General features: G+C 41.4%; 1 protein-coding gene across 9 annotated transcripts in view; it reads left to right on the top strand.

Annotated features, from left to right (window-relative positions):
* Nucleotides 1-1,068: 1,068 nt before the first annotated feature.
* TSPAN18 (tetraspanin 18) overlaps nucleotides 1,069-11,264 on the top strand; it is a 175,887-nt gene continuing 165,691 nt past the window's right edge. For 2 of the 9 annotated variants that reach the window (XM_081936325.1, XM_081936320.1), the window contains exon 1: nucleotides 1,069-1,368. The gene's annotated coding sequence lies outside the window, so the exon portion shown is untranslated. Of the gene's footprint in view, nucleotides 1,369-1,405; nucleotides 1,562-1,651; nucleotides 1,702-1,793; nucleotides 2,078-2,123; nucleotides 2,213-11,264 lie in introns of those variants that run through there. The other 7 variants (XM_081936327.1, XM_081936322.1, XM_081936328.1 and 4 more) reach the window with 4 other exon arrangements.

Genomic DNA, 11,264 nt, shown 5'->3' with positions numbered 1-11,264 from the left:
AGAGTGTTACCATTTACAATATATTGTATTAACCCCGAGATTATGTTTACAGACATTTCACTACAATTCCCTTGATTCCCTAATCTTCCTCAACTGAGTAGGATTTGACAATTCCATGTTAAACTGTGTTCTCATAGGAGCTCCGCACACCTGTACTTTAACGATTGTCTGTTTCCATAATTGCATCTGCAAATTACTCCTGGCTGTCAACGTGGCAGCCTCAAGAATTGTCGCGCTGTCTTCAAAGCCTTAGGAATTGGGACAGAGATAGCAGCCTACATACTATGTTAACTGGTATATTTGTTTCTTCTCCTCTGTCCCGTCTGAATTTTCCATCCCTCAACTACCCTGAATGACGGCTGTTTAAACTTCTCTCTCTCAGTCTTTATTTTTAATTTGACCCCAACGGGAGAGGAAAGTTCAGTCCCTTAGGTTCTACTTTCCCTAATTGCCAGTTCATTTATCTAGAGAAGGGCGAAAAGTTTCCTGAGGGAGATCCTTGAAGTCAAAGACCCGGAAAAGGTAGAAACATCGCCAGAGGATGGGGGGAGGGGAGGAGAGAGAAAGGAATAGAGAAACTGGGCGATGGGGAAGGAAAGACAGAAAACCAAGAAGTGGCCAAGGTATGCAAGCAATAACAATAAAAAGATAGGGAGGGGGAGAGGGGGAGAGAGAAAGAAGGAGGGAGTGAGGGAGAGAAACTGGAAAGGCAGAAAACCGAGAAGGACCAAGGCATACAAGCAATAAAAATAAAAAAGAGTGGAAGAGGGAGACGGAGGGAGGGAGGGAGATAAACTGGGCGATGGAGAAGGAAAGACAGAAGGAGCCAAGGCACACAAGCAATAAAAATAAAAAGAGAGGGAGGGAGAGGGTGGGAAACTGGGCGACGGGGAAGTAAAGGCAGAAAACCGAGAAGGGACCAAGGCATGCAAGCAATAAAAAAAAGGGCAGGCGCTGAGATTCCAAGCAAGACGCGCCCGCTCTCTTCTTGCGCGGGACTGAAAGCCGCGAACAATGCAACGAAGGGACGGCGCAAGGGCCCGGGGGGCGGGGCGGGGCGGTGGAGCTTAGCTGCAGCTGGCGACTCCAGCTCTCTCAGGCTGCTGGGCAAAAAAGGCTCTGCGACCGCAGCCCCGCAACGCCGAGAGGCTGCCGCAGACAAGAGCTCGCCCGCGTTTCCTCGCGGCGCCTGGGACCCGAGTTAAAACTTGAGCGCCGGCAGCAGAGGCAAGTGCCGCCTGCAACGTCTTCTTCTAGCGGCTTCTCCCCAAAGTTGCTCCAGCCCCGCGCCTTTGGAGGAAGCTGTGCTAAAGCTGCCTGCGAGCGGGAGGACGCGGGGCGTCTGGATTGCCTTCCGCTATTCTGAGGGTAAGACAACCGGGAAGGGGGCGGACGGACGTCTTTTCTCTCCTCGATTACTTTGCCCCTGCCGAAACCTCTTCCCGCCACCCACCTTGGCGAACGCTGCCCTCCACGCAGAGGTCCGACTAATTGCCCGGGTTCTGCTTGCAGCAGACGCGCCCGGGAGTTCTCACGTGCTCCAGAGGTCGCTGGGTTTCGGGTCAGTTTTTGCTCCCTCCCCCTGCCCGGAAGGCGAATAAAATTAGCTTTACCCTTGAGGAGCCGAGGCTTCTCCAGTTTTTCTGAACGAGCCCATATTGACAAACGGTTGAGCTTTATCAAGCCATAAAACCTCCCCAGGTGCTTTACCAGAGACCCAGCTCTATGCTACTCAGCGGCTCCCCAAAGGCGCCACCCAACCCTCATCCTGTCGCTAGAGGCTTCCCTCCTCCCCTCCCCTCCGCCGCCCTTTACTAAGTTCCTCGTGATCTTTCCCACTCCCCACCAAGGGTCCGAAAGCGGGCGGGCTCTTCATTCTCCCTCCATGGTCTTTTTCACCCTCTCTGTGTTTAAACTCGCGATTTATGGTCGGAGTTTTAAGGGAGGCTGCCCAGATGTGAAGTTTGGAGCTGACGCCCTCAGACACTTTATCACTCCCGCCAGTTCCCTTCTCCATCCTGAAGTTTACAAATCTATGCCGAATTCCTTCCTGATGTTCATTTTGTAAAAGGAAAAGGTAAATGACAGCCTTCCGCCTTTCTTTCTGCGTTCCGTCGGTTGTTTTTCTTAAAGAGTCAACTGAGGCTGGGTTACGATGGTAGGGGGTGATCCATCCTCCACGCTCAGAAGGTTTGGGGCATTTTCAATCGAGGTAATGGAGGCAAAGATAAATGTATATTGCCTCGGGTATGTGGTTTTGTTGTCTTTGAAGGTTCCTCTGGTTAGTTAGAGATTCAGGGCTTCTTCCATCCTCTTTCCCCCTTCAAAGTTGATGTGCATGCTTTGCTTTCAGTTGTGCTTAGATTTGATAATTAAAAAGTGCTTAGAAATTCTGGGTTGTGCAAACCAAACTTAAATACTGTATTCCTTAAATACTATAGTTTTAGGGGATGTCCTCCCCTTCTGCTACAGTTCGTTTCCATATTCAATTCCCTACCCTTATTCAATAAAACCTGCATTTTAGCTTCAAAGGCTAATTTAGTAAGCTGTTGCTCTTATCTTTTTAACTTGTATAATTTCTACAAATGGTAATTGTAGAATTTTTCCTTTCTTCAAAGATCACCTTTTTTTGGCAAATATTCCTATTCTTATTTTATCTATTCTCTAGCCTGGATCTCCACATTGCTAATAAGCATCACATGCCAAATGGATGTTTTAACGTTTGCTAAAGTTAAGAAATAACTCTAGTTATCATTCAGTAATATCTTTGTATTACCTGCAAAGAGCTAGCTGCCAAGCCTGAGAGGAAAATGTGGTGAAGAACATTTGCCTATAACAATGTATTTGTGAGAAGTTGACATTTGTATTGTTTGTAGTTCTCACTCTTTCTTTCCACTTTTAACATATGTTTGTACAGTTCATGCCTCCTAAAACCTTGAGTTTTGGAGTAACCTTTCCCAGCTTGCTGTCCTCCAGACATTATTGGAGTATAATTCCCAGCACTCTAGCCAACTGCTATTGGAGGCACCAGAAGGGGAAAGGTTGTTAAATGAGTATTATCTTTGCATTTGTCAAAGTTAGTAGAATCGTAGTTCTGAACAATACTGTGATTGGTTACTTCTACAAATGAGTTTAGGAGAAAAGGCAAAGGTTACACATCTGGAAAATTCTTTATGAGATTAGCTGGGCAGTTGAACAATTTATCTTGAAATTTCTAACTCTTCTCCTTGAGGCTGTATGGATATACCTCAGTTAACAAACTGATTTTAGGCATGAAGTATAGATAGGCTGGGCTGCACCATCCTCTGGGGATTTCTCTCTCAACCAGAACGTGTGCTCGGAGAGAGAAGTTCCCTGAGGATGGGCTCCAGCAGAAGTCCAAAAGGTTGAAAGACTAAACCTCTGGTCCTGGTGACTGACCCAGATTGGATCATGCAAGATTATCCTGGAACACTTATATTTGCCTTCTTTTGGTGGAGGTATGGTTTAGCAATATGGTAGCTTCTTATGTATGAAGAATTGTAGGTGGTGTTTGTGTGGGTAAAATATACACTTGTCTAAAATAATTTAAACTTGATAGGGGGCAACACTCTGTCATGTTTCTTATTATAGATGGTCTTTGTAGTCAAAGACCCCAGCAGTCCATGGCAGCCTACAGATGACCTTTGCTGATACAGAAAGAACTAAATATGTTTAGATCTTGTTACCACTTGAATAAGAGACATCAGGAAATGCAGGATTTGTAGATTGGACTAGGTATTTGGAAAAGGTATCCCATTGCATATTAGTTGGGCATAAATGATTAGTGATAGGTGGTTAACCAAGCCTATGAAGGGCATTATAGACGGTGACCAACACTTTGAATTGCACATGGACATTGACTGGCAGACAGTGCATTCATATAAGAGTGATGACACATGGGCATAAGAAGTGTTTGTTATTATTTGCACAACTGTATTTTGGACCAGATGTCATTTCCAAATAATCTTCAAGGGTAGCACCATAGAGTAGAATACACAAGCAAAACTGAGCTATGATAAACCTTGTCTTTCAGAAATGCAAACTTATTTCAAATTGTCAAGAGAATGCTGTGGTTGAAGAACAAACCCTTGTTTGCTAAGGGATGTTTTTTGATAAATACCGTAAATGCTAAAAATATTATAAAACAGGGTCATGTGACTGTGGGATAATGTTGCAAATGGCTGTAAATACAGATAGGTTGCTGACCACCTGACCTGTTGTCACATGACCCATTAGAGAGCAACTGTTGGGATTTTGGAACTAATTCATAAGTTTGTGGGGGTCCATCATACTTTGAGGACTTCCTGTAAACATGAAAAATACAATACAATATACAATACAATAGCAGAGTTGGAAGAGACCTTGGAGGTCTTCTAGTCCAACCCCCTGCCTAGGCAGGAAACACTCTATCATTTCAGACAAATGGCTATCCAACATCTTCTTAAAGACTTCCAGTGTTGGGGCATTCACAACTTCTGGAGGCAAGCTGTTCCACTGATTAATTGTTCTAACTGTCAGGAAGTTTCTCCTCAGTTCTAAGTTGCTTCTCTCCTTGATTAGTTTCCACCATTGCTTCTTGTTCTACCCTCAGGTGCCTTGGGAAATAGTTTGACTCCCTCTTCTTTGTGGCAACCCCTGAGATATTGGAACACTGCTATCATGTCTCCCCTACTCCTTCTTTTCATTAAACTAGACATACCCAGTTCCAGTTTCAAATACAATTGAAAACACAGATTGTGGCTGAAGTGGGAGAATTACAAAGACTGATTATCTCTCTCATGTACAGATGCAAAAGGAGCAAGCAACCTTTTGGTCCCTGAGAATCAGACATGGCAATGGATGGTGAATTTGTATCTCAGAAATCTGCTAATTGTTGAATGCTCTCATTTAGACACATAACTGCGTCCTCTATATCTACATATAGGTAATGTTCATTTGGTGACTTTCTCAGGAAGCAGTTGCAGCTGCAGCAGTGATGAAAAAGGATCTTGCAACCAATACCATTTATGACCTTTGTAGCATCTCTCTCACTCACATAATCATTACAGTTTGTATGGATTGTTTTGTGCCTTACCCATTCCACCCTCTCCCAAAGAGTAGAGATTGTTTAAACTCTTCTGGAATGGGATTTTCCCCAGTTGCAGAGCTCCCTAAAATGCTAACTGCAAGTTAACAAGCTCTATGTGAGTTAAATTAGTTGATTAGAATACTCTGCCTCTTTGTAGCTCCTACCTGAAACTGGCAAGACCCTAACCAGTTTCATATTAAAAGACTTCTTTTACCTCCTAAGCAAGAGGCAGAGAGGGTGTTAGGCAAACAGCTAGTGCTAGCATATTCCTTTCAATGTACATTCCCCATTATGTGCCGGTTTACTCTCTTGTAACCCCTTTCTCTCCCATGAAAGCAAATGCAAACATTAATTCTCTTCTTGCTAACTAAGCATTGAGGTGAACATTCCAAAAGTTTGGGAAGTGAGAAAAAATGTCTGTAAGATTTATCCAGTTTCTTAGTGAGCTGAGTTCTGGAAGCCTTTGCTGCCATTTGAGCTCAGCTGGCTGGGGTGATATCCTTCTGACACTAAAGCAAAGAAAAGTTGAATTGTAAGCACGGTCACCTGATATTTTACTTGGTAATTGCTTCACTTAATGACTGAGTTGTTGGTTCCAATTGTGGTTGCTAAACAAGGACTATATATGTAGATAATGAAAATACCAACAATTACATCCTCTATCACTTTATGCCTGTTTTCTCCTACTATATTTTAGGAATATGGAGAAGTCTGCAGTTCATATAAAGCCTTGTGCAGCTTGGGATTTGGTTATCTGAAGAAGCTTCTATTTCTGCCTGGCTAGCAGTCAAGACTGAATGGAGATGGATTATCAGATGTTCCCTATGCAGCAACTCGAGATAGCTTTCTTGAGGCAGATGCCCCAATAATGGATTTTTCTTTTTGTCTAGGGTTGGCACTGACTCTAGTTATTCTGGCATTAATTATAAATATACTTGTTCATCCAGACTTTTTGATTGACTCTCTTCTGTTCGGAGGATGTCAACCCTTCATATTATGATGCTAATCTATTTATTTATTTGGTAATTTTTAAAAAGATGTTTGTGTTCTGGTAGTCCAATCTGGAATTACTTTCTGTAGAACACCCTTTCCCCAAAAGTCTGCCTGGCCCCCACTCTTCTGGAAGGCCTTGAAGAGCTGGCTGTTACCACAAGTGTTGGGAGTGGGATGAGTCGGAGGCAAAGGTGCAGTGTGGATGTGTGGGAGAGTTCTGTCCTTGGTGTCATGAGTTTTTAAACAGATTTTTATTAGATTGTTATTCTGATGGTTTGGGGGTTTCTGTAATTTTTACTGTTTGTGTGCTGCCCAGGATTGTTGTTTCAATATAGGTAGATATATAAGTTTAAGGGCTCAGTGGCTAAGATGCTGAACTTGTTGATCAGAAAGATCAGCAGCTCGAATCCCTAGCGCCGCGTAACAGTGTGAGCTTCCATTACTTGTCCCAGCTGCTGCCAACCTAGCAGTTCAAAAGCATGTAGAAAAATAGGGACCACTTTGGTGAGAAGGTAACAGCATTCCGTGCACCTTTGGCAATTACTTATGCCAGCCACATGACCACAGAGACATCTTTGGACAGCGGTGGCTCTTCAGCTTTGAAATGGAGATTAGCATTGCCCCCTAGAGTCAGGAACAACTAGCACATACGTGCAAGGGGAACCTTTACCTTTATAAGTCTTAATGAATAAATCAAAGCTACTGGTTAACTAGTTAATTTTTTGATCTACCATATCTATGAATAAATGGATGGATGCATGACTGGAAGGAAAGCCTCTAATGGAGAGTTGAGTCATTTGACGCACGTCTTCTCCCATCACCCATCTGCCAATCATTTTGCTTGGGAAAAGTGTAGACAATTTCTGCAAATTATCTTCTCCAATATATTGCAGTAGAAGCAGAAACAAGAAAGAGGAAGCACTTTGGATGGAGGGAGCAGAACGACAGGTGGATGCTATTCCCAGTGTAGCAGACACATTGGGATATATAGAAGACTTTCAAGGACTGTGAGCATCTCCTGGTTACCTGTATGTAATTTATACAATGAGTATAAAGTCCACCCTTTCAAATAGATAGATGAATTCACCATGTTCCTGAACATCAGATGAAGAATTCAGATCCAGTCTTGAAATGAAACTATTCTATGTTGCTGAAACCCTTTTGAACAAGGCCACTTAGTGAAAATTAAATATTTCAGAAGAGCTTGCTAGGGCAGAAAAAACAATTTCAGAAATGAAAAACCTTCAGTGTAGGCATAATTAAATTTACCAGCACAAGACTCCCATCCCTCACTTGTTGAATCCTGATGGTGTTTTAACCATCAAATATAACTTTGTTACTTCACAGAAATATTGGTTGTGAAAGTAGGCCCCACTTTCTCTATCTCTAGTATGGTATAGCAACTTTATCCCAAGATGATGTCATGTTTGGCTTATTGTTTAGTGTTTTTGGTATGAAGTAAGAGAAAGAAAAAACAAATGAAGTAGATGTTTATGAAACAGCTGACCAGTTCTAGCTTCCTGCCAAGTTCTATATGTGTGTCTGTGTGTTTAGTCACTGCACTGCATTTAATCTTTAAATGGAAATAGAGAAATGAGTGGTGCAAGCTGAAAATGAAAACAGAGACCATAATTTTAGTTCATTTGTTTTATTTTGGGTCACTTCAGTTAGGCAGTCTGGTTCTTATTTTTGACACTGCATGGCAAATCTGCTTTGCCTTCCATGCTGAATTATAGCTTCATTCGATCCCTGCATTTATTTTCTTATTCAACTCTTATGAGGTCAGTAAATCACAAAGAAGGATTTAGTAGTGCCTTCTGGTATAGAATGGGCTTGAATAAATAGATGGTGATAGTTGGTTTTGTATTTTGCTAGCCTGCTTCTGTCACTGAGGCTTGCCAAATCTGTGTTCTTCCTGCTTCAAAAAAAAAAAAAAGAAAAAGAAAAAAAAGAAAAAAAGAAAAGAAAAGTTGGCATTCTGGTTTTGTGATGGCTATCCTTCCATAGACTTCTGGGCTTTTTCCCCCCTGCCAGTTAATATGATTCAAGTGGGCTCTCAAGGACAGTGTTTTTCAGAATGTGGACTGGAGTTATACTAAGTAAAATCATACTGTACTTAGATGCACTTCGGCTGAAAATAGCTGTAAATTGCTCATTCAGCAGACTTCCCTTCATTGATCAAATCAGTTGCATTTTCTGTACTGCTACTAAATACTGAACATTTGGATTTGCAGCATAGACTGTTTATGATAAGGTTACGGACATTATTGGTGTGATACGCGGTGGCTCAGTGGCTAAGACGCTGAGCTTGTTGATCAGAAAGGTTGGCAGTTCGGTGGTTCGAATCCCTAGTGCTATTGTAATGGAGTGAGCTCCTGTTACTTGTCCCAGTTTCTGTAAACCTAGCAGTTCGAAAGCATGTAAAAAATGCAAGTAGTAAAATAGTGACCACCTTTTGTGGGAAGGTAACAGTGTTCCGCCTGCCTTCAACATTTAGTCATGCTGGCACATGACCACGGAGACGTCTTTGGACAGCGCTGGCTATTCGGCTTTGAAACAGAGATGAGCACCTCCCCCTAAAGTCGGGAACGACTACCACAGATGTTCAAGGGGAACCTTTACCTTAAGGTTATTGGAACTCAGAAATTCATACTTCATTGGATACAAAGGTAGCAACCTGTGCAATCTTTGTGTTGGCAAATTTGCATATTATTTCATTAGTACACAGAATAAGAAGCTGCATATGCTTATATGTGCTCAGTTTCATGGAGCAGGAGAACGAACAATTGCAAAAAGGGAAGACTTTTGTGTGGTGTTTTGGTTTGTGGACATTTATTTTTCATCATTGCTACAATATGATGAATGAGTTTCTTAGGATAAAATAGTATCAGTTATATTATGATAGTCCTTAATTTGAAGTTATTAAAAAAATGAAACATCATCTACCCTATTCTAATTTTTGGCTCTTGGAGAGATGAATTTTGCTAGGAAGTATTAAACACAGAGATACATGCATACAGTTTGAAGGCTGTATTACTTATATAGAGAATTTAAGCTGATAAATAAATAATAGAAATGATCCAAATATAATTCTTTATATTCAGAAAAGCCATTTACTTCCCAATAAATTATCAGATTTGTATGTTTAATTAGGCCCATCCTGCCACTTGTCAACTTGAAGGAAAGTGGGCAGAGCCACATTTTTGGAATGAACATACTTAAAAAAGGTTTACCGATCTCTTCTGTAGCTAATAGTGAAGAGATCTACATATGGTTGATGAGCGCAGTTTCTCAAAACATAGAGGGGGAAGGTTGAGGGAACAGATTTGACACGAAACTCTGGCCCAGCAAGTGGGCTAGAGTTGGCTGCTATCTGAAGAAGAGTAATTATTTGAGAGCTAACCAGGGGTGGGCTGCTACTGGTTTGCTTGGGTTTGGGAGAACCCGTAGCTAACATTATGGCTGGTTTGGAGAACCTCCAAATCCCACACCTGACTGGTCCCGCCCACCACACCTCACTGCTGCCACCCCATCATGCCCCTCCCAGGAGTCTTCACCTTTTGGATGCTAGGTAAGTACAGGGCCCATTCAGAGGTTCGGGGAGGGGGGGAAAACGGGCCTTCCGGAAGGCCTCCAAGCCCGGGAGAGGCAGTTTTTGCCCTCCCAGAGACTTGAGGAAAGCTTCCGGAGCCTGGGGAAGGTAAACACCACACTACTCATTGTTGCAGGAGGCATCTAGGCCACACCCACCATGGTCACACCCACCCAGCAACTGAGCAGAGAACCTGTTGCTGAAATGTTTTAAACCTACCCCTGGAGCTAACTACTACTTAAATATCGTCTCTTTTAAAATATGTACCTATTTTAAAACTAGAACTCTAAATAAAGAGGTTTTCAGATTTAAATAAATGTGGCTTGGAGTTGCACTACTGAGTACTTAATTCTATTGTACATTTTGCAGAGAGAAACCCAAACCAAGACACTCATGGGATATTCATCTGCCTTTATTAAGCAATTAACTTGAGTAGAATTGCTCAGTTTCTTTTAGATGAACTGTTTTTCTGAGGGAGAAAGACTACGCAGTCTTAATTATAAAACTTTGACTTTCAAAGGTGTAGTTTTAAAATAATTATTCAGCATAGATTGCCTGATCTGTTTTATTTACCACTAGCATTGTTATATTTTAGTTTATAGATGGCCTAATTTGCGCATACTGCTAACCAAAATGGATGTTTTCAAACACTGCACTAAAATTACTATGATGATTATATGGTTGTTAATCAATTTCTACTTGAAACGCTTCCTAATTACATCTAAAAGTATATTTTCTACTTTGTGACCACATATTATTAACAATCCTTGAGTGAGTGATCCTGTTCCATTACCTACCATTTTCTGCAGCTACATTTGTTTGGGTTCATTTTTCATGACATTGTATTTCTTCCTATTAAAATTAATCTCCTTTCAATAACTCCTTTTATTACGTTCTGCCATGTATTTGCATAACTTCTCATTGCTTGCTTTCTAAAGCGTACCTTTCAGATTTGACCCATATTGTTCTAGGTACCATGAGAGTACAGTTAGACATGAACCAGTTGCAAGGATGGTTGTGGACGATAGCAGTTGCTAAAATGTTTCTTCCTAAAGATGATTTGTGTATTTGGAATATTTTTCCTGAGTTACTTTTCTTCCTATCCGAAGTCTGACGGAATGATCTATTATGCATGTATCCTGTCTAGTTACTGTTTTGATTCCTAAACTTTTAATATTAACCCTCCACAAACCTTTGAAAAAAATAGATGGCAAATTCTATTTGTTGACATCAGAGGAAATCCATTCTCCAGATGAGCCGAAATATATGTTGATAGACGGGGTAGTTATCTGAATTAGGCAATAACCTGGTCTCATGATAGCTTCAGTTGAGAGAACATCTCATAAGAGGAAGGAAGTCACATTCCATTTTTGTTTTATATTCTGTAGTGGAATTTGGATGTTTGATTTGTGCCCCAATCTCCAGAAGGAATCAATAGGATAGAGGCCATGGCATTATCTTTAATTATTATTATTACATTGCTGATATTAACAGTGTCATCTTTATTATGCTCTTAATTTAGTGCTGGTATTCTACACTGAAACAGTTTGGCTTACTCCAGCCATTGATACCACTTAGTAGTCATTGAAG

The sequence above is a fragment of the Natrix helvetica genome (assembly GCF_964273705.1).
Source record: "Natrix helvetica genome assembly, chromosome: 1".
NCBI lineage: Eukaryota > Metazoa > Chordata > Lepidosauria > Squamata > Natricidae > Natrix > Natrix helvetica.
This window is presented reverse-complemented; position numbering and strand designations above follow the sequence as displayed.